We start from the raw sequence: 21,046 nt of genomic DNA on the forward strand, positions 1-21,046 counted from the left end.
TGAGGCCCTGCAGAACTGCAGAGTTCCAGTGCACTCATACAGGAAAGAGTTTAGCATATGTGCACTAAATGTTATAGTGAGATTGGCCAAAACCAAATTCTTTGCAAAATGTAGCTATGTGATGTTGACGCACCATGTAGTGGAAAAATATTAGCTCTGGCTGATAGCATTGTGAATGCCCAAGCTAATCATTCCAAAATGTCCGAGATATTGAACTGGTTACCGAGGCTCGTGGTTACAGACTGTAGACCACACAATGATGATTATCAAAGGTTCTCCCTCCCACCACCTGTAATTTTAAAACGATGTTTGGTGTCCAGGTTCAACCCCAACAACATGAAATTCCAAATCTGTTGCCTGTTGTCCAAGTTCAGTCCTTATACACATGACCATCTCAGCTAGTGATAGTGGCAACATGTAAATTCACTGTTGAATACCACATCTACAAGCAGCATACCCCAGCAGTTCATAAATTTGGCAGATAATTTGTATAGATTTTACATTCAGACAGTTGTCTTGGTGCCATACAGCTGACATGCACTAGTGGCATGCAACAAATACTGGGATGTTTTATTGCACACAAAGAGGTAATAAATTAGGAAACACTTGAGAGGCTGGGGTAGCAAAGCTCAGATGCACAACATAACATTATGATCTGCAGGTGTACTTATTATTATTTATTTATTACTTTACATTTGTTTACCAGGGAAGTCCGACTGGCCAGAGCTGTCCATTTTCAACAGAGGCCCAGGGAGAAAAGTTCCAGAACAATTGCTAACATACTATACATTAGACATATACATGAGCATTGTGGTTTACACATTCACTTATAAAAATATAGCGGATAATAACATATGATTGCATAAGATATATATAAGCATAGTGGTTTAGACATACAATTAAAAGTATAGCAGGTAGTAACATATGATGGTTGTTGATACAGTATGTTTAGTAGAGATAATCTTGAAGATGTACTGAGGATAAGAGAAGAAAGGAAAACAAGGAAAAAAGGAGAATATAGGCAAGTTCATATGAGTTGTATTAATATTTTAAGGGAAAGCTTTTCAAATTAGTCTGTGGGAGAGTTAGTGGGTATAGATGTGGCAGTGGGGAGTAGGCGGCAGTGAGTTGGTAAGTGACGTGTAATAATATATAGTGCATCTGTGGGAGTTTTAAAGAGGAGGATAGATAGTTGGTAGGGGAAAGACTATGTTAGCCAGATGCTAGGCAGTTACATGTAACATGTGATAATATATAGTGCATCTGTGGGAGTTTTAAAGAGGTTGGATAGTGGGTAGGGGAAAGGATTTAGAATATGTCAGCCAGGTGCTAGGCAGCTACAAGTAACATGTGGTAATATATAGTGCATCTGTGGGAGTTTTAAAGAGGAGGTTAGATAGTGGGTAGGGGAAAAAAGTTAAAATATGTCAGCCAGGTGCTAGACAGTTACAAGTAACGTGTGATAATATATAGTGCATTGTGGGAGTTTTAAAGAGGTTGGATAGTGGGTAGGGGAAAGGAGTTAGAATATGTCAGCCAGGTGTTTGGCAGTTGCATGTCCAGGAGTTGTTTAGTTGGGAAATAAGCTGTTTTTTAAAGATGGTTTTCTTAGGTTGTAACCTGATTTGTAGTGGTAGGGAGTTCCATGTCTTGGCAATGTTGCTAGAATACAGGGAGTCACCAGAGATGTAATGGCTTTTGGAGATTGCGATTAGTGCCTTGTTAGTGGATCTATGTTCACAGTTATTGGAGTAGAGGGTGATCAGGTCTTGTAAGGCTGGAGTTTTGCCAGGTTGGTACAGGATTTGATGAGCTAGAAGAAATTGGTTCAGAGCTAAGGTGTTAGGGAGTTCAAGCCAGGAAAGCTGTTTTAGAGCCTGACTGTGGTGGGTGCGGTAGGAGGTGTTTATGGCGAATTTTGCTATTTTGTTATAGCATACTGACAGCTTGTTTAAATCACTCCTGTTTAGATTAATTAGGACAGGAGAAGCATACAGTAAAGTAGAGAGAAGATGGGTATGAGCTAGGGTAACTTTACTTTTGCTGATTAGGAAGTTTTTACATCTGTAAAGAGTACATAGTTTTTTGTTGATTTTGGTAATTGTATGAGCTATGTGTTTGTCAAATTTCATATTATTGTCAGTAATGACCCCCTAGTAATTTGGTTTGTGTGACGGGGGAAATAGGTGCATTAGCTAATGCAGAAATAGAGAAATAGAGAATGAAAGAGCATAAGTTGGGTCTTTTTAGGATTTAGTATTAGCTGGGAGTTTGTAAACCAGGTTTCAATGGATGTAAAGGCTTCTTGAGTCTTGATTTGAAGTTTTTGGAGAGTGGGGTCAGAGCAGATTAAGGTGGGGTCATCACCGTATTGAACCAGGTTTGCTAGACGAGCGCCTTTGTGAAGATTGTTTGTAAATATAGTGAAAAGTAGAACTGATCCTTGGGGTACTCCTAGTTTTACAGGAAGTAGGGGGGAAAGGAAGTTTTTCCACTGGAACCAGCTTGTTGGCATTGGGAGAGTTAGTCTTGAAACCATAATAGAGTGGGGGTAGTTAGTTTTAATTCTGAGAGTGATGTTATTAGTTTTTTATGGGAGATTGTATCAAACGCCTTTGATAAGTCAAGGAAAATTGCAGGGACTAGTTGGCCACTGTTGTGTTGCATATTTACTAGATTACTAAAATTGATGTGTGCAGTGATAGTGCTATGGTTGGGGTGGAATCCATGCTGAGTTTCAGCAAGAAGATTGTTGGGGAGGAAACGTGTTAGGACTTGGGTGTGGTTAAATTTTTCCAGTATTTTAGAGAGTGGGGAAAGTATAGCTATAGGGCGGTAGTTTGTTAGGTCTGAGTAGTTGCCCCCTTTGTGTATTGGTATAATGTAGGAGATTTTCCAGAGAAGTGGCACCTTTTGTTCTGAGATTGATTGTTAATGATTATAGAGACTGGCTAGGAAATGGCTTTGGTTGCTAGTTTGTGTACTGATAAAGTGGTGGGTTTAAGTTTCGTTACGTGTTTATAAATAGAGTAAGTTGGTACAGGTTGATGGGTGAAGGAGTTAATGTTATTTGATGGGTTATATACTATAGTGGGGGCTAAGGAGTGTGGGTCTGTTGACAGCTTTAATATAGAGTTGGTAAAGAACTCATTGAATTGGGTGGCTCTGTTTATAGAAGTGGTGTCTATGTTTGGATGAGGAGCTGGTGATTTACATGGTTAGAGAATACTGTTTATAGAGGCCCATAACTTTTGTGGGTTGGTATTATGCTTAGTTTGAATTTTACTATAATATTTTTGTTTGTCTAGTCTGATTTGTTTATTTACAGTGTTTCTCAGTTGTAAGAATGTTTGCCTATTAGGAGTAGTTTTGTTTTTGCGCAAGGTGTCCCATACTTTATCCTTTTGTTTCATAAGCTGCCTAGTGCTCTTGGTAAGCCATTGGGCATAGATGGTCTTAGTCCGGATCTGTCTTGGTGGAGCAAGTTGGTTGAGAAGGCCTAGGAAGATAGTGTTGAAATACTCAACTGCTTCATCTAAAGGAAGTGTTAAAAGAGGGGACCAGTTAGAGTGTTTAAGGGCTGTTTAAGGGCTGTAGTCTATGTGATGTGTTTAAGAGAGCTAGTTCTAGTGAGTTTAGTTTGGTCTCTGATGAAGAAGGTTGGGAAATGAAGACTTAGTATCATTGGGTTGCTGTACTTTATGAATCAGTAGCAGGATCACTATACATTGTGGAAATAATAGCATATAGAGGATACCTATCTATCTATATATCTATATCTATATATCTATATATATATATGTGTATATATATATATATATATATATATATATATATATATATATACATACATATATACAGTAGACTCCCTCTTATCCGTCCTGCTTCCTCTTTAACCAGCCATCAAATTTCTGCTGTAGCCCTAGCAAAAGACAACAGTGAAGAATAGTATTTCCACCTCCTTTGGGCTAAATAATGACAGATATTTGAGTTTTAGACTTCATATTCATTAGAAAAATGCATACTAAAATAAATCATGTTATTCTAGCTGATTTTTAACCTATAAATGCTATTTTGTATGCATTTTCTGATTAACCAGCCATTCATTTATCCAACCTAAGGTCCAGTCCCAGCAAGATTAAGAAGGAGTCTAATATATATATATATATATGAGAAACTGGGAAGGTTGAATGCATGTTTCCCAGTTCCCGTAATGCCGAGATCCGGAAATGTTGGAACCAACAGTAGTGAATGATAGTGTCCATACGCTAATGTGATACTGACGTTCCTATAACAGATTGCACTACAGTGAGGATCAGGAAATTTACCCTTTTCCTCACTGTAAGATCTTGGAGGTGGACTGTATAATTTGTAGAGGGTGTGGGGGAGTAGGGGGGTGCAGGCATACCTCTCAGCTGTACAGATTTTCGCAGAATGTCCAGATTTCTGCCTCATATTTTTGGTCTGTTTCTCATAAAATTTATGTTTTCTGGCAAATAACTGGCAAATCATTTAGGGCTGAAGTCAGAAAATAATGGCAGATATTTGAATTTCAGACTTCATACCCTTCAGAAAATTCATAATTTTGCAAAACCTGCTATTCTATCAACTTCCTAAGAGCAATATTTAAAAAGTTATCCCTATTTTGGGCCTTTGTACCCCCATTATTTATGGCTTTGTCCGGATTTCTTGCTCTATGAGGTTGAGAGGTATGGGTGCATGGGGCTTGCCCCCCTGCAAAACAGTAAAAACCTGTGATTTAAATTAAAGGTTTTAGGAGACATTAAACAGAATAACCTGGGAAGCGGATGTCGGAGAAAGGATGTTCAAAATTTTGTCTGCTACTACTATTGAAGTTCCTTTTTGCATGAATTTGTTATCATTTGTGTCATTGGTAGTTTTAGAATTTACCACAGCATCAAAAGTAACATTATAGTATTCTCATGTGAAGATGAGCTAAGGGAATAAGGACAGCTGAGGTGGCCATTTTGCATAGTACTTGAAGAACTCATTTGGCAGAAGCTTCTTTCTGATCAACATTTTTATGTAATACCAAAGACTGTCTAGTCTGGCTTGTGGAAGTTCTGCTATCATCCTTCTTGTGTCTATTTCTACTCCTATGAAGATTAAGTTCTGGCATGGCTCTAGAGCAGATTTTTCATAGTTTATTGTAACCCCTAGAGAGGAACAGAGTTGTAGCATGAAGTCTTTGGCCTGTAGAAGATGCCTGGTCAGGGCAGTTATGAGCCAGTAGTCCAGATATGGAAACAGATGGAATCCTGAGCCGCAACTACTGCCATGCATTTGGTGAATACTCTGGCAGCTGTAGTGAGACCAAAGGCAAGAGCTCAAAACTGGAAGTGACTGGCTTCTAGCCAGAAGTGCAAATGCCTTCTGGACCACCATTCCATCTGTATATGGTAGTATGCATCCCGAAGATCTATTGAGCACATACAATTGTCTTTTTTCACTGCAGTGTCACCATCCAGAACTTGCTCTTTTTGACTGATTTGTTTAGATTGCTGAGATACAGAACGGGCCTCCTGTCCCCTGTTTTCTTTGGAACTAAAAAGACTCTTGACTATGTACTGAATCCTCTCTGATCTATGGGGACTTCTTGGATGACTCTTTTTCTTAGCAACTTTAGAATTTCTAAAGTTACATGTTTTTTTTGACTGGGTGGAACATTTGGAACTGTTTTGTTTTTGGGAATGGGGAAAGAAAAAGGCATGACATGACCTCTGGATATTATGCTCTACACCCATCTGTCATTTGTTATTCTTAGCCTTGTATGAAGGTGCAGGGACAATCGTCCTCTAACTGCCTCCAGAGGCAGACAATCGGTCACCCCTTCAGGGGTGTCTCTGGAACCCTGATTCTATGGGCCTCCCCTGCTGTGAGGGTGGCATATTCCATTATTGTTCCCCCCTCTGCATCTAGGAAAGCTTTCACCTTGTGTGTCTTGGCAAGACCTTTGTGATTTTTTTAACCACATCTTTCCACTACATCTTTGACCTTTGGGAAAGGGTCTAGTGGGTGTGGAAAAACATACTCCAACGGTAGATAAGGTCTTGCCTTCCTGTTCACACTTGGTGAGCTTCTCTTTAACTTTTGGCCCAAAAAGACAGGAGCCATCAAAAGGGACATTAATGAAGGAAAAATTGAAGGGCTCTGCAAAATTGCAAAGGGGCATCCAGGCTTGCCTCCCAAGTGAGAAGCCTGAATCCGCTGCCCTACTCATTCCATCTGCTACATATAAGATGAGTATCATGGAAGAGTTTACAACAGAATTTAGGGTGGCAAGCCGAGAGGTTACCTCATCTGCAACCTCATTAGCTACAGCTCCTTGTAGGGAATTTGACAACTCCTTTATTAGATCCCTCTGTAGTCCAGTAAAATGCAGTAAGTAATTCAGTGACCATAACATGAAACTTGCTGAAGATTAGATGCACTTCCTGTATCTATCCGTGGTCCTAGAATCTTTATTCAGGGGATGGATAGTGGAACTGGTCTCCGATAGTTCCTTTTTTAGTGGCTGTCACCATGACCATGGCATCAACTGCTGCACCTTTTGTGAGGAAGGGCTTGTCTGAAGGGGCAATAATATAATTATCTGGCCTCCTAGGAGTAGGTTCTATGGTGTATGGGGTCTCCCAAGCCTTCCAAGAGATTAACTCAATAAGTTCATCGGAAGGAGGGGTCACCCAACAGGTAGAAGGGTGAGAACCGAAGGACTTCAGGTATACCGACTCCTCAGCTGAAGGGTTGTGGACTGCCAATCACATCTTTGCTGTTACATTTCCAGGATATCTCCGATGGACCCTTCTGCATCATCGAGGTCAGTCACAGATGTGATTGGCTCTTCTGGGGAGTCCAGATGCTTCCTCTTGTAAGTCCTCTTCCGAGGAACTTCCTCAGTGGGGTTATCTGGGGAAGTTTCATAAGGGGGGTCCCTTGCTGGACATCATGTGGCATGGGGTCTCTGCAGTCCTGTGGAAAGGGTACATGAGAAGGTGAAGTCACTGGTCAAGAAATGGAAGGAAGATCCTGGAGAGACTGTGTCTGAGACTGGGATGTAGTCGTTACCCTCCTAATAACCTCAAAGGCACTGTGCTCCTCATCTAAAGAAGTCCCTGGATACAACAAAAAGATAGTCAGAGCCAAAAGAATCTCTGGTGCAGAGGACAAACACTCCAAGGTACAGGTAGGATCCAAACTCACCCGTGCCAAAGCCCCAAGAGGCAGAGTCAGATCCGATAAGATCTGAGCTCACTCTCCTGGTCTGTCTGGGGAGTGTCAGCTCCTAGAGATCTCCTGCTCCAAAAGAGAAGAAGAACTCAGGGCAGATGTCAGATCTGAAGAACTTTTGGGCCTGGGATTCAAGACAGACACTAGTTGGACGTCCACATCTTCCGGCTCCGATGCCAGGGGTCAGATCAGCAGAGGAATAGGTGCTGATGGAGAGGATTTTATCAGATCTGATGCCTTTGGCTTTGGATCCTGTAATAACCTGGCCAAAGCCAGTGTTTTTAGAAGCCTCTGAATTACCCTATCCACATTGTTATCTGACAAGCTCCTAGTTGATTGGGTAGATAAGGTAGGAAATATCTATTTTGGCAACAATGGTGATGGCAGCCAAGAAGATATAGGCTCCAATGATGGAGAATGTTTCTGAAGTCTGAACTCAGTGGGATTTGAAGAGGTCGGAACAGAAGGGTCAGGCTGCTCCAAAGACCTCTTGGATCCGAAAGCTACTGGCTGCTCTGAAGAAGTTGTAGAAGCACTCAGTTTAGATACTTTCTGTCTCGGCTCTGAAGATGATTTTGGAGTTGAGGAAGGTTGCTTTTGAGATTTTTCTGACCTGTCTGATTTACTGGATTTAGAAGACTCAGGTGAAATGGCCTCAGAAAAGGAAGTTTTTAGTAAACCCTTTAATATTAGTTTATTTTTATGCTCCATAATAGCCCTTTGGTTAAAGGCATGGCAAATGTAAATGTAAAGGCCCCAAGAAATGCACACACAAAGTGTGTGTATCACTTAGGGGCATCTTTTTTCCACATTCTTCACATTTTTTAAACCCTACGGGCTTCCCCTCCTGTTTTTCTGTTATATTCCATGAATTCAAATACTGGCAATTCAAATGTAAGCTTCAGGAAAGAAAAAAAAAAGAACACACACACACACACACACACACACACACACACACACACACACACACACACACACACGCACACACGCACACATGCAAACACACGCATGCATGCACGTGCGCAAACACCCTCTAATTAAAACAGATGTTGACTAGATAGAGGAAATATAGGAAGTTTTTTTTTAATTGTAGAATTAAAGCATTAAAGAATGTCCTCTAACTTAAACGGACATCAGAAAGGGAAAGTTTAGAACAGGAAACAACAATCACACAGCCAAAAACTGCCCTCTAACTTAAACGGACGTTGAAAAGGGAAAGCTTAGAAGAGGGAACAACACTCACACAGCCAAAAACATCCTTAATAAAAATTGGAAAAATCAGATTAAAGAAAGATAAGGGAATCACTAACTTAGAAATCAAAGACAAAGTAAATACAAAAGTCAATGAACTAAGCAGGAAATGCAACAATATATAAAATAAACTTTCACTTAGCCCAGAGTTTCCTGGAAGGACCACGTCTTTCACTGACAGGCAAATGAGATCTGAAGGTTTAGGAAACTGCATCATGAGTAAGGAAGAATGCCCACGAGCTTTCCTGAAGGCCTCGAGATTTTGAAAAAGGCCAAGACGATCCAATGGATCAGATCTGACTCACAAGTGAGAATAAAGGCGAGATTGACAACATCACATCTCTTACTATCCTGGTTCCTTTTTAACTTTACATCTAGAAAAGAAATGTCACATCCTGATTCACCTGCAGCAAACATAATAAATTATGAACTCTCATTTAGATTATCTAAGAAAGTGGCTCCATAAACATGAACTTCTAAAATAAAAATCATGTTTTGCAAAAGACAATATTCTTACAGACCTGTATCGTGAGAAGTATATATCTCTCTCTCTTTCTCTCCCACCGCCCAAGAACAAGATTGGCATAAGCAGGAGCAATAGTTGCCCTCATTGCTACACCTCTTTTTGTTAATAGTACTTGTTATTAAAAAAGAAAAAGTTGTTTTCAAGTAAGATTTCTAATAGTGTACTAAACAGTTGTACTGAAGCCACATTATATTTAGTGTAGTTGTTCAAATAACTCTTTACGTAGTCAACCTCTTCTTCTTCCAGGGCAGATTTAAATAATGAAACTACATCTACTGTAATGGCAAAATTCCTGTTGGTAGAATAGGAATGCAAAATAACATGCTGGACTTGTAGAAATGCTATTTTAATAAAACAAAACTTTTGGGAACATAAATCCCTTCATCAGTGTATAAAATACAATATGACAATTTTTCCATCAGACCTCAGGGGTAGCCATGGGGACATCTGTTGCCAATACCTATGCAAATCAAGCCTGAGTAGATGGGAATCCACATTTATTTTTAATAATGATTTATGGTATTATAACAAGATTACATTCTTTAAGAGATTTGTGGACAATGTATTTTTAATATGGGATGGCAATGAACAGGAGTTGCTTAAGTTTGTGTCTTATATAGACACTATGACATATTTTTTTTTTAATTTAAGATGAACTTCTCTAAGGACAATATACAGTTTCTAGATGTTTCTTTGATTAAGAATGGGAATAGGATTGATACTACAATATATAAAAAGATGTCAGACAAATAGGTACTTACATTGTAAGAGTATGCACTTTGGTCGTATATTTAAGGGAATTGTAAAGAGCCAACTTTTGAGAGTCAGTAGGAATTATACGGACGTGGATAGATGCCTTTATCAAATGAATGATATGTTGTGTGATTTCAAAATCAGGGGCTATTTTGAGAGTCTCTTGGAAAATACAAAACAGGAAGTTTTAGGTGAAAGAGATAATAGTGTTAAACCTTATTTCTTGAATCCAAAAGATGGGAATAGTATAGCTAATAGCAAGCAACATCTGGAGCTTAGATATATTATGAGCTATAATAGAGCCTCACATGCTGTAATGGATATCATTGCCAAGAATTGGGTTATATTACAAGCAATGCCAAGAGATAGATAAATATATTAGTAAGGGACCCACATTTGCTTTTAGGAATTGTAGGAATGTAAAACAACATCTCTGTTACAAGAATATGAAGCTAACTATTCACCATGTAAATTTTAATAAGAAAGGAACTGTTCCATGTCTAAATTGTTCTAATTGTAAGTTTATAAGTCAGGAGAGTGAGTTTATTCACCTAGTAACTAAAAAGAAACATTTGTTCAAGTCTTCTGCCAAATGTAATACAACTTTTATAGCATATTTAGTGATTTGTTCTTCCTGTCTCTCCTTCTATGAAGGAAAGTCAACTAGGAGGTTAAGGGACCGTATTATTGAGCATAATGCTGATATTAGAAGGAAAGTATTAACTAATCCTCTTGCTAAGCATGTTATAGATAGTGGCTCAGAGCACACATATAGGTTTAAAGTGATGCAAATCTTGGTAAAAAATGTAAGAGGAGGTGATCAGAATAACAAATTAGAACTGATGGAGTATGAATGAATCTTGCGCTTTAACACTCGTTCTTTTCCTGATTTAAACACGATGGTTACATTAAAACCAGCAGTTAAAGCAAATGTCTCTTAAGTAAGCTATTACCAAGTGCACTTTAACTTTGTACTAACTGCCTTTTGATGTGCTGATTGCTTTTAACTATGTCTGTATTTTCAATGGGGGGGGTTATACCACGTGATTTTGCTTGTTTTAGTATTTAAATGGAAGTTTTCATATTGTATTTTATACACAGATGAAGGGATCTACGTCCCCAAAAACCTTGTTTTATTAAACAGCATGTTATTTTGTATTTGACTGCTTGCTGTGCTTAGATTTCTTGGTTGCAGATCTTTTGTGCGGGTGGAATAGGAATACTCATGACTGAATTTCTTAAAGTTATTAAGAAAATCCCAAGAGTCTTGAATATGAGGGTAATTGTTACACTAGAGGATTAAAAATCATATCCAGGAATATGGAAATCCCCTCAGATAGCCATGAATAATTTTTCTTAAGGTTGAAAGTTAATGTTTTTTGAACACATATGAGTTGTTTTTTCACATCTGGGAGGGGAATAAAGATAAGACAAGAACAGAGAGCAGTTAGGGTAAGTAGCAGCACAGGCTGTAACATGCATCTTATCATGGGCAGCCTTAATTTTAGGTTAGGATTTGCCTGTATGTACAGCTGTTGATTTGGGACAATTGTACCTATCAGGAGGGTTAAACTTCGTTATTTGAAAATGTACATGGTTTTGTGTGTTTGTTTTAAGATAATAGGTTTTGTTCTGGCGTATGTTTGGTATTTTTGTTTGACGGTTTTCATTAAAACAAAAAGTCTTGCAAAATTTGACATAGGTTCAAATGGAGATGGTGAGAAACAGCTGTAAAAAAAGATCAACCTGCCAAGCATTAGTGGGCACATGTAACACAAAAGCTGGAAACTGACATTTTAAAAAGCTGTCATTTATAAATAGGTGGGAATAATAGCTTCTTATCATAATGGCTACACCTCACAGGTGCAGACAAAAATAAAAGAGCACTGAATTATATTAAGAAATGCAGAGTGTAAATAGCAATGCTACTGGAAACATACTTGGAAAGAAATGAGCATGTGAATTTGATAAAGAAAGGATTTGACAAAGAAAAACAGGAGAAATTATACTAATTGCTAGAGGCACTCCAATAGTGATAGAAGACAAAAAAAAAATAAGATAGTAGTAGTAGATTTGTGGTAGTAAGGGGATACTGGCAGGGGAAGAGTATTATGCTGGCATGTATTTATATTTCACCTAAAGCTGTTATTATGGAGTATAAGAAATTTGGGGGAGAAATAATCAGCTTTCAGCAGGGAATATTACTTATAGCTGGGGACTGGAAATTGAGTTGCAATAGCAATGATAAATCTGGGGGACATAGAAAGGGAAATATAATGAAAGAGAAATTTATGAAAATATTTGCTATGAAAGACATAAATACAGAAGTAGGAATTCAGTAGGAACTTACATATTTCTCCCTTAGGTAAAATAACCGGGCTAGACTGGACAGAAATTATTTTTCACAGGAACATAAGCATTTAATTGAAAGCTTTGACACACATCCAATAACTATTTCAGATCATTCACCAATAAGAACTAAAATAAAAATGCAGGGTAATAAAGTTCAAATGATATACTGGTGCTTCACAACTGGGTCTATATTATAACCTCAAAGGATTAAAAGAGAGACTTTAACTGACCCCTTAAAATCAAAAGCACTAAATCCTGAACACACGGAACAGCGATTTTTTTCCCAGGGAAATAAATTGCTGTTCCATGTGTTCGGGATTTAGTGCTTTAGATTTTAAGGGGTCGATTAAAGAGCTTTGACTCTTTTAATCATTTGAGGTTATAATATAGACCCTTCTCCACCTACCTGGTAAAAGAGAGGAATTTAAGGAATGCATAGTGAAAATTATTCGAGAGTTATTAGGAAAGATAGAAATTTCTTCAGAAGTTATACCTATTGAATAGGATAAAATGAAAGTGGAGTTTAAAAAGACAATAGAAATAAAAGAAAAAATGGGCCAGATTCATTAATGCCTACACTTAGTGTCACAATTTGAATTCAAGAACATCCCTACCATATTTTTTTGTCCTTTCTAGTTACTCAAAAATATTTCACTAACCGTACATATAGTCTACAATTTGTGGTAAACTTTATATATTCCCCTTGATATTTATGGCTGCAAGAAAATCAATAGGAAAACTAAAAGTAGGAGGAAGAAAGGGTGAGTTATGCCTGTGTTGTCTGTTTACTCAGAATGGTGCACAGTTAGTGTACACAGTGTAGACGTTATGAATCCTAGGGATCGTTAAGAAGTAACACAAATTATTTAGAGGGGCTGACAATGATTAAAATATTTCAAAATAAGGGAATCTCACAGAACAAGAAGAGGTGCAAATGCAGAGTGGTAAACAGAAAATAAGGGAGTATTTAGATGATATGCACAAGTTTAGAATGACTGCTGTTAAGCAACTGTTTAACCAGAAATCCTGTACAGGTGTTATAGATATTTCAGAAATTGTATGAATATTTGTATAAAGCAGAGGAATGTTTAAAATCAATAAAAAGCTCAAATGAAAACATTTATGGAAGACTTAAGTAAACTGAGGTTAGAGGAAGATGAGGCTCAAAATTAATGGTTAAGATAAGAGGAGATGAGATAAAAATGGTGATGTATAATCCATCTGCAGGAAAGCCTCCAGGAGTAGATGCTAGTCCTATGGAAGTTTTGGAATATAGTATAGAAGAGACTGATACATATCTGGAAGTTTTTGTTTAACAGTATTTTAAAAGGATGGAAAGCACCAATTACCTGGAAGAAAGGTGTGGTAGCTGTCATACCTAAAGACAGTAAAGATGCATCAGACCAAGGTTCATATAGGTCCATTTCAATTTTAAACCATGGTTATAAAGTACTTTTGTCTATAACAGTTAAAAGAATGACAAAGGTGCTGTCAAAATATATGGTAATCGAGAAAAGTTGGCTTTATCTGCAGACAATATTATTTTGTATTGAATAAAACCAGAAAAGAACATCTCAGTGTTGTATAACATTCTGAGACAGTTTCAAGTCTTTTCAGGATATAATATTAATGAAGACAAAACAAAGGCTATAGCTGTAAAATACGTACCCAAAAACGAATTGGTTTAGCAAAACCCAATTTCTGAGTATGGGTTAAAAGGATTATGTAAAGGCAGCTAAGGATATGTGAGAAGAAACTAAAAAAATATAAAAACTGAGAAACTGGAAGTTCTTGTTTATGGAAATGGATAGCAAGATACTAGCAGTGAAAATATTTTTAGTCTTTTTTGATTTATATATAGGTGAGGCATATTTTAATCAACCAGAGGAGAAGCTGTGGACAGTAATTAAAAAGAGTGGAAAGATTTTATCTGGAGGGGAAGAGGCAAGGGTCAAGTGGGATAGACTGATCCTTTCAATAGAACAAGGTGGTTTAGGATTACCTGATTTGAAGGGATACTTTGGAGCTACACAGGCAAGGCTCATAAACATAATACAAGTAGAAAGCTATAATTCAAAGTGGAAAGGTATGATGATGAAGGAAGGGGTGGTTCAAGAAATAAAGAGACAGTGAGATTTTAGATGTAAATCCTTAAGAATAATAATTACTATCATGCAGAATATTATATTCACAAAGTAGCAGAAAGTATTGCAAGAACTAAGCCAATACAAGAATGGAGAAAGGAGATTCCACAGATAGGAATGACTGCAATTAGGAGTACATAGAAGAGGCAAGAGGGGGCTGGAATTTACTGGAGCAAACTAGTAAAGAAACCAAGATATTAGAAGCAAGTAACTAGACAGAGACAACTAGTAGAGTGGGAAGAGGCTAAGAAGACATTTGGAATGCATGACAGAGTCTGCCCTCCCTATCAGGGATTGATATCAGAGTATAGGCAAAGAGAAAGTGATGGGGGACACCTGCTCTGTTAGAGTTTTTATTAGAATCTAGAACAGATACTTCTGTTAGAAAAGAATAATTAGTAAGGCATATAAAATAATGCACAATAATTATAGGAATCAATCAGAGAGTGTGACATAATATTCAATCCTTCGAATCCAAGATGAAAGTTAGAAATGGCAGCAAGTTGAACACGGACTGTTGCTGCTGCAGCTCCTTTATTGAAGATTATGGTCAAGAAATCTAGTATAGAGGCCACAGCAGCTTGGTAAGGATAAATATTGTTTTTAGAGGCCCATAGAGAAATTTTTTTCTATTTGCTAAAGTATAACTTCCTTGTAGAGGATTTATGAGAGGATAAGAAAATTTGATTTCTCTCATTGGAAAGGTTATGGAACCGTGCTATGATGGGAATTGGAGCAGCCAAGCTGTCAGCTTCAGGGACTGCAGAGCAGGATGGAGTTCCCCCAATGAGTGCGTCAGAAGGTCCAGAACTGGGTCTAGAATCCAAGGGTCTTCCAAAAGATGAAGTCGAAGAAAGGGGAACCAAATCTGATGAGGCCAATGAGGGGCTATCAGAATGATGGTCCTTCCCAGAGTTTTTGCTTTCTGTAGAACCTTGGCTATCAACAAGATTGGTGGAAAGGCATAGAGGAGACCCGGAGGCCAATCGTGAACAAGTGCATCCCTTGGGGCTTCTCATGGCGGGTGAATCAGGGCAAAGTAGCTTCTGCATTTCGTGTTCATGTGACTGGCAAAAAGGTCGCAGCAAGGCTGGCCTCACCTGTGGAAAATCCTATCTGCTATTTCTTTCTTGAGGGACCACTCGTGGGACAACAAATTTGCTCTGCTCAGCTTGTCTGCTATCACGTTGGATTTCCCCTGGATGTGCATTGCTAACAGAAAGTGCTGGGTGGAAACAGCCCACTGCCATACTCTTAGTGCCTCGCGACAAAGGGGATATGACCTGGCTCCTCCTTGTTTGTTCAAGTACCAGACCACTGACATGTTGTCTGTCTGAATCGCAATTGTACCCAGAGGAAGAGAGTCCTGGAAGCACTGCAATGCCAAAAGTACTGCTCTCATCTCTAAGACATTGATATGCAGATGTGTCTCCTGATCAGTCCATGTGCCTTGGGCTGTCCTTCCCTGAAAATGCCCCCCCACCCTATCAGGGAAGCGTCCGTGGTCACGGTGGCTGCTGGTGGGGGTAAAACAAAGGGAAGTCCTATCGTGACATGAAGTGAGGTCAACCACCACTGAAGATCCTTTTTAGAAGAGTTTGTGATCATTATTAGGTGAGACATGGGAAGCTCTTGGTAAGACCATTGAGTGAACAACAGCCACTGCAGTATCCGCATGTGCATATGACCCAGCGGTATGGCCAGAATTACAGCTGTCATCATGCCTAACAAATTTAGAACTTCTGATGCTGGAGATTTGTTTTTGGATATCAGAATGCAGACCTGCTGAAGGAGTAATAAGACTCTTCCTACTGGAAGTCTTAGCGTGGTGGTGGTGGTGTCCAGTTCTGCTCCAATAAAAACAGTATGTTATGATGGAGACAAGGCAGATTTTTCTGAGTTTATTGTAATGCCCAGCTGGCTACAGAGTGACAGAGTGGAGTCCCTGGCTTGAATGAGTTGATGTCTGGTGGTGGCGGTGAGGAGCCAATCATCTAGGTACGGAAACACCTGGAATCCTAAACGTCTCAGGTGAGCTGTGACCACTGCCATACATTTGGTGAACAGTCTGGGGGCTGTAGTGAGACCAAAGGGCAGACTCGAAACTGGTACTGATTGGCTCCCAGCCGGAAGCGCAGATGATCCATGGATGCTCTGGCCATTTTTATGTGGTAGTAAGCATCCTGGAGATCTATGGAGCACATCCAATTGTCTTTCCCCTAAAAAGGGAAGAATCGACTGAAGCATAACCATCCGAAACTTCTCTTTCTTGACAGATCTGTTTAGTCTGCTGAGGTCCAATATAGGTCTCCAGTCCCCTGTCTTTTTTGGAACTAAAAAGAATCTTGAGTAAGTTCCGGATCTTGTCTGGTCTTCTGGGACTGGCTGGATGACTCTTTTTCTTAGCAACATTTGGACCTCTACTGTTGCTTGTTCCCTGTAACTGGGTGGAATGCCCAGGATTTTTCTTGTCGGTGGAGGGGCTGTGGCGAATGGAATGAAGTATCCTCTGGAAATGATACTTTGTACCCAGTTGTCATTTGTTATTTTGAGCCAGGCATCTGGGTACACAGATAAGTGACCCCTGACTGCTTCCAGAGCAGGACAGTCAGGCCTCCTTTCAGGAGCACTGGTAGGGCTTCCCAAAGAAGTGATCTCTGTCACCCTGGTTTTGCAGACCCCCTCTGCCGCGAGGGTGGCGTCTTCCATTATTGCCCCCTCCTCTCCCCCTGGAGGAGGTTCACCAAGTGTGTCCTGAAAGGCTCCTTGGGCTTTTTGGAACCACATTTTCCCACCCCTTTGACCCTTGGGGTAGGGTCTGGTAGAGGTGGAGAAATGGACTCTGATGGCAGACAGAGTCTTTCCCTCCTGCTCACACCTGGTCAAGGTTTCCTTAACTTTGGGCCCAAAATGGGATGAGCCATCAAAAGAGGCATTCACAAAGGATGACTTGAAGGGCTCTACGAAGGAACACAAATGCATCTAGGAGTGCCTCTTAAGAGCAACTCCTGTACCCACTGCCCTGCTTGTTCCATCAGCTGCATATGAAATGAGGTGCATGGACGAGTTAACAATGGAGTTGAGGGTAGCAAGTTGGGAGGCAACTTTGTCTGTAGCTCCTGCAGCTACTGTACCCTGAAGAGTATCTCCCAGCTCTTTAAGGAGATTTCTTTGTAGTCTCGTGAAATGGGTCAAGTAGTTAAGCGAATGGAGTGCAAAAGTCGCTGAACTAAATATGCACTTCCCATATCTATCCATGATCCTGGAGTCTCTGTTAGGAGGATGGATAGAAGAGGAAGTTTCTGACATTTCCTTTTTGGTGGCTGCCACCACCACCATGGCATCAATTGGCATACCTTTGGTCAAAAAGGATTTATCTTGGGGAGCGGATATAAACTTATTAGGCCTCCTAGGAACAGGCTCCATGGTGTCTGGAGACTCCCATGCCCTTCATGAGACCAGCTGCATAAGCTCATCGAAGGGCGGAGACACCCAAGAGGTGGAGGACTGAGACCCGAAAGCCTTCAGGAGAACCAACTCATCTTCAGTAGGGTTTGTGGACTGCCAGTCACCCCTCTGCCTAAGGATTTCAAAGTATCTCTGCAAATGAGATATCCTCAGAAGGGGACCATGTGGACCCTTATAATTCATCCAAGTCAGTATCAGATGTTAGGGACTCCTGAGGGGAGTCTAGATGTTTCCTCTTACAAACTCTCTTCCTAGGAACCTCATCAGTGGGAGCTTCTGGTGAGGTCTCGGAAGAGCATGGGCCACCCAATAGGGCTTCCTAAGCCTCTGGGTCTCTGCGCTTTGCCAGGATCTGTGAAGCAGAAGCATACACAGGTGCTTTAGAGGATGAAGAAACCAGACCTGAGGTTGAGGATGTCATAGGAGACATAACTCTCCTCATGGCTTCGAAGGCACCTCTGCTCCAATGCGAAGGGACCGACAGATCCGAGGAAACCATCGATACCCTTGGCACCGGGACAGTGGGCTCCGAACTCGAGGTAGGAGCTGAGCTCATCCAAGGCGAAGCCTCGACAGGCAGAGTCGGACTCAACAAGTCCGTTTGACTATCCTCCCCGGACCTGACCAGAGAGTGTCGGCTTCCTAGAATCCTCAATTGGTGCCGAGGACATCAGAGTGAACGGAGCCAAAGACACTGGAGCAGGAGTCAGCTCCAAAGGCTCCACAATCAACAAGTCTGACCCCTCCAGCTCCAAAGAATGGTATGGCTCAGAGGAGGAAGAGTTGTAGCTGGCATAAGGTTCTTTGGCTCCGAAGCTGCCTGGGATGGAGCCGATAACAATTTTGCAAAGGCCGGTGCATGTAAAAGCTTCTACACCACATGATCCACATCCAAATTTGAAAGGCTAACAGATGACCGAGATGAATGGATCAATGGCGGTACTGACTGAAGTGATGGAGATTTGGGAATTTCGGATACCAGTTCCAAAACTGGGGACCGGCTCCGAAAAGAAAAGGCAGTCGACTCCGAGACCTGTGGAGCCGATGTCACAGACTTTGTTTTGATTTTTTTGATTCCATGGAAGTCTTGGAAGACTTTGAGGACTTACTAGATCCATCCTGGTCGCTCAAAGCCTTCTGGAAAGAAGGTTTCAATAAACCCCTATCAGTGAGTTTCCGCTTTCTCTCTTGGAGAACCCGAGAAGAAAAGGAATGGCATATGGAGCAGCTATCTCTTAAATGTTATGCTCCTAAACAATACACACAGTGGACATGGCTGTCAATGACAGACATTTTCTGGCCACATTTGGGGCACTTTTTAAATCCTGACTTAGGATGTTTACATTGGTCAGCCATATCTTACCAAATACAGTATCATACAAACTACTGTCAAAAGAGCCCTTATAAAAAACAGGCTAAAGTCACGCACACAGACACACACACACACACACACACACACACACACACACACACACACACACACACACACACACACACACACACACACACACAAATATTTATCAAATACAGGTAAGATATATATAGATTTGTGACAGAAACACTGTCTCAAAGCACACAATATTAAAACACACAAGTATTTATACTAAGCAGACTACAGATATAAAGATAGCTGCTAATTCACAAAAAACTAACGTTATCTAAATTCTAACCTGTGACAAAAGGTCACTACCTAAGCATACAATAATAAATGCCAACTATATCTAAGAGAAAAATTGATAGAAAGTAACTGTTTAAACAAATTTGCACTGAGAATTTTAAATAGGCCTAAGAAAAAACGAGGCCAAACTTTAAGCTAAGAAAAAAGGCACACAGGGAAAGGGAAAACTACAGAGAAAGCTGTAAGAGCTTAACTAACTAATTATCTAACTAATTATTAGCAAAAATATCAACAATATTTTAAATATAGAGAAAAAGAAGGTTTTTACTGCCCCAAGCTAGTGAGAACTTCCGATCTGTTGCAGCAGCAAATTAGATCTGAGGTAACTCTAGGTGCATCATGATATATGGACTTGGCCTCGAGCTATTTGAAAACCTCGAGCTTTGTAGTAGGCCAACTCAGAGCCGAGAGATCAGCTACGAACCCATCAGTAAGAATGAACTGGGAGATAGAACAACTTCACATTATTAGTTTACTGTGTCCTTTTTCCATCTACAGAGATGAAATGCCTTTAGTTTTGGAGACAGACTTTTGACTCGGTTGGTACCTGCTAGGTACTGACTCAGAGTATACAATAAGTCTCAACTCACTGTCCAGGGCAAGAAGTAGTGTTGCAGGAACAGCCTGTTATTCAAAAATGTATTTTGCTAATAGACATGGATCTGTACACATAATGCTTTTTATGCCTATGTAATTGGAATGAGAATGACTCTTTTTTGATTGGACACCACTCAGCCTAAATGAAAACTGTATTGTGGGTAGTTATTCAATTGTTTAATGTCCTTTCCAACAAAATTAGAATGTATTTTTGATATACAAAAATCATTTAGAGGTACAAGTTGAAGGCAAGTGGTCAGTAAACTACTGAAAAAAAACAACCATAAGTCAAGAATGCAATCTTGCTATATACAAATGTGATCTGGCAAGAAGACAGTATTTAAGTGTACATCCTGCCACACTGAGAGAGATTAATCTAGCACATTAATGGACAGATGAAGATTATCCAGTCATATTTCATTATTCTGTAGCACCCTCAGAAGCTGCATTGCTTAATAAAACATGATATGATCTGTTACGTAGTGACACAGATGTAATTAGCCAACAACAGAGCCCACAGCTACAAGAGACTTTCATGTAACCAGTGGTTACAAGGAGCCAAAAAAAGTAGTTTTCCTCAGCAAAAAAGTTACCAACAAGTAAACCAGTAGAAACCACATAACAGTAGTGTATGAGTTGCTGTCATTACAGGAAATAACTATACACTGTTAGGGGTCAGAAGACAGTCACTTTTTACAGCTTTACCTCTCAGACTGTTACTGACTCGGTTGATAGCTGCAGCAAGAAATGGACCAATAAGAAGTCTTTAAAGTGATAGATTGATAGGAGACAAGGTTATATAATTAAAAGTAGAATGATAGTGGCTATAAATTATTGTCAGAACAGAACAGCAGGTAAAGTAGCTCTTGAAAAAGCATACAATTATGCCTTCAAAGTCCAAAGATATGCTTAGATGCTGGCAATAAAATAATTAAAGAGCCATCTAGAGTAGGGAAAATATCAGTCAATGTGGTAAAAAGTGCAAAAAACAAATATCTTCATACCTAAGCATCATTACTTATAGGTCAG

Source organism: Protopterus annectens, chromosome 11.part0, assembly GCF_019279795.1.
Source record: "Protopterus annectens isolate FY-2018-M chromosome 11.part0, PAN1.0, whole genome shotgun sequence".
NCBI lineage: Eukaryota > Metazoa > Chordata > Ceratodontiformes > Protopteridae > Protopterus > Protopterus annectens.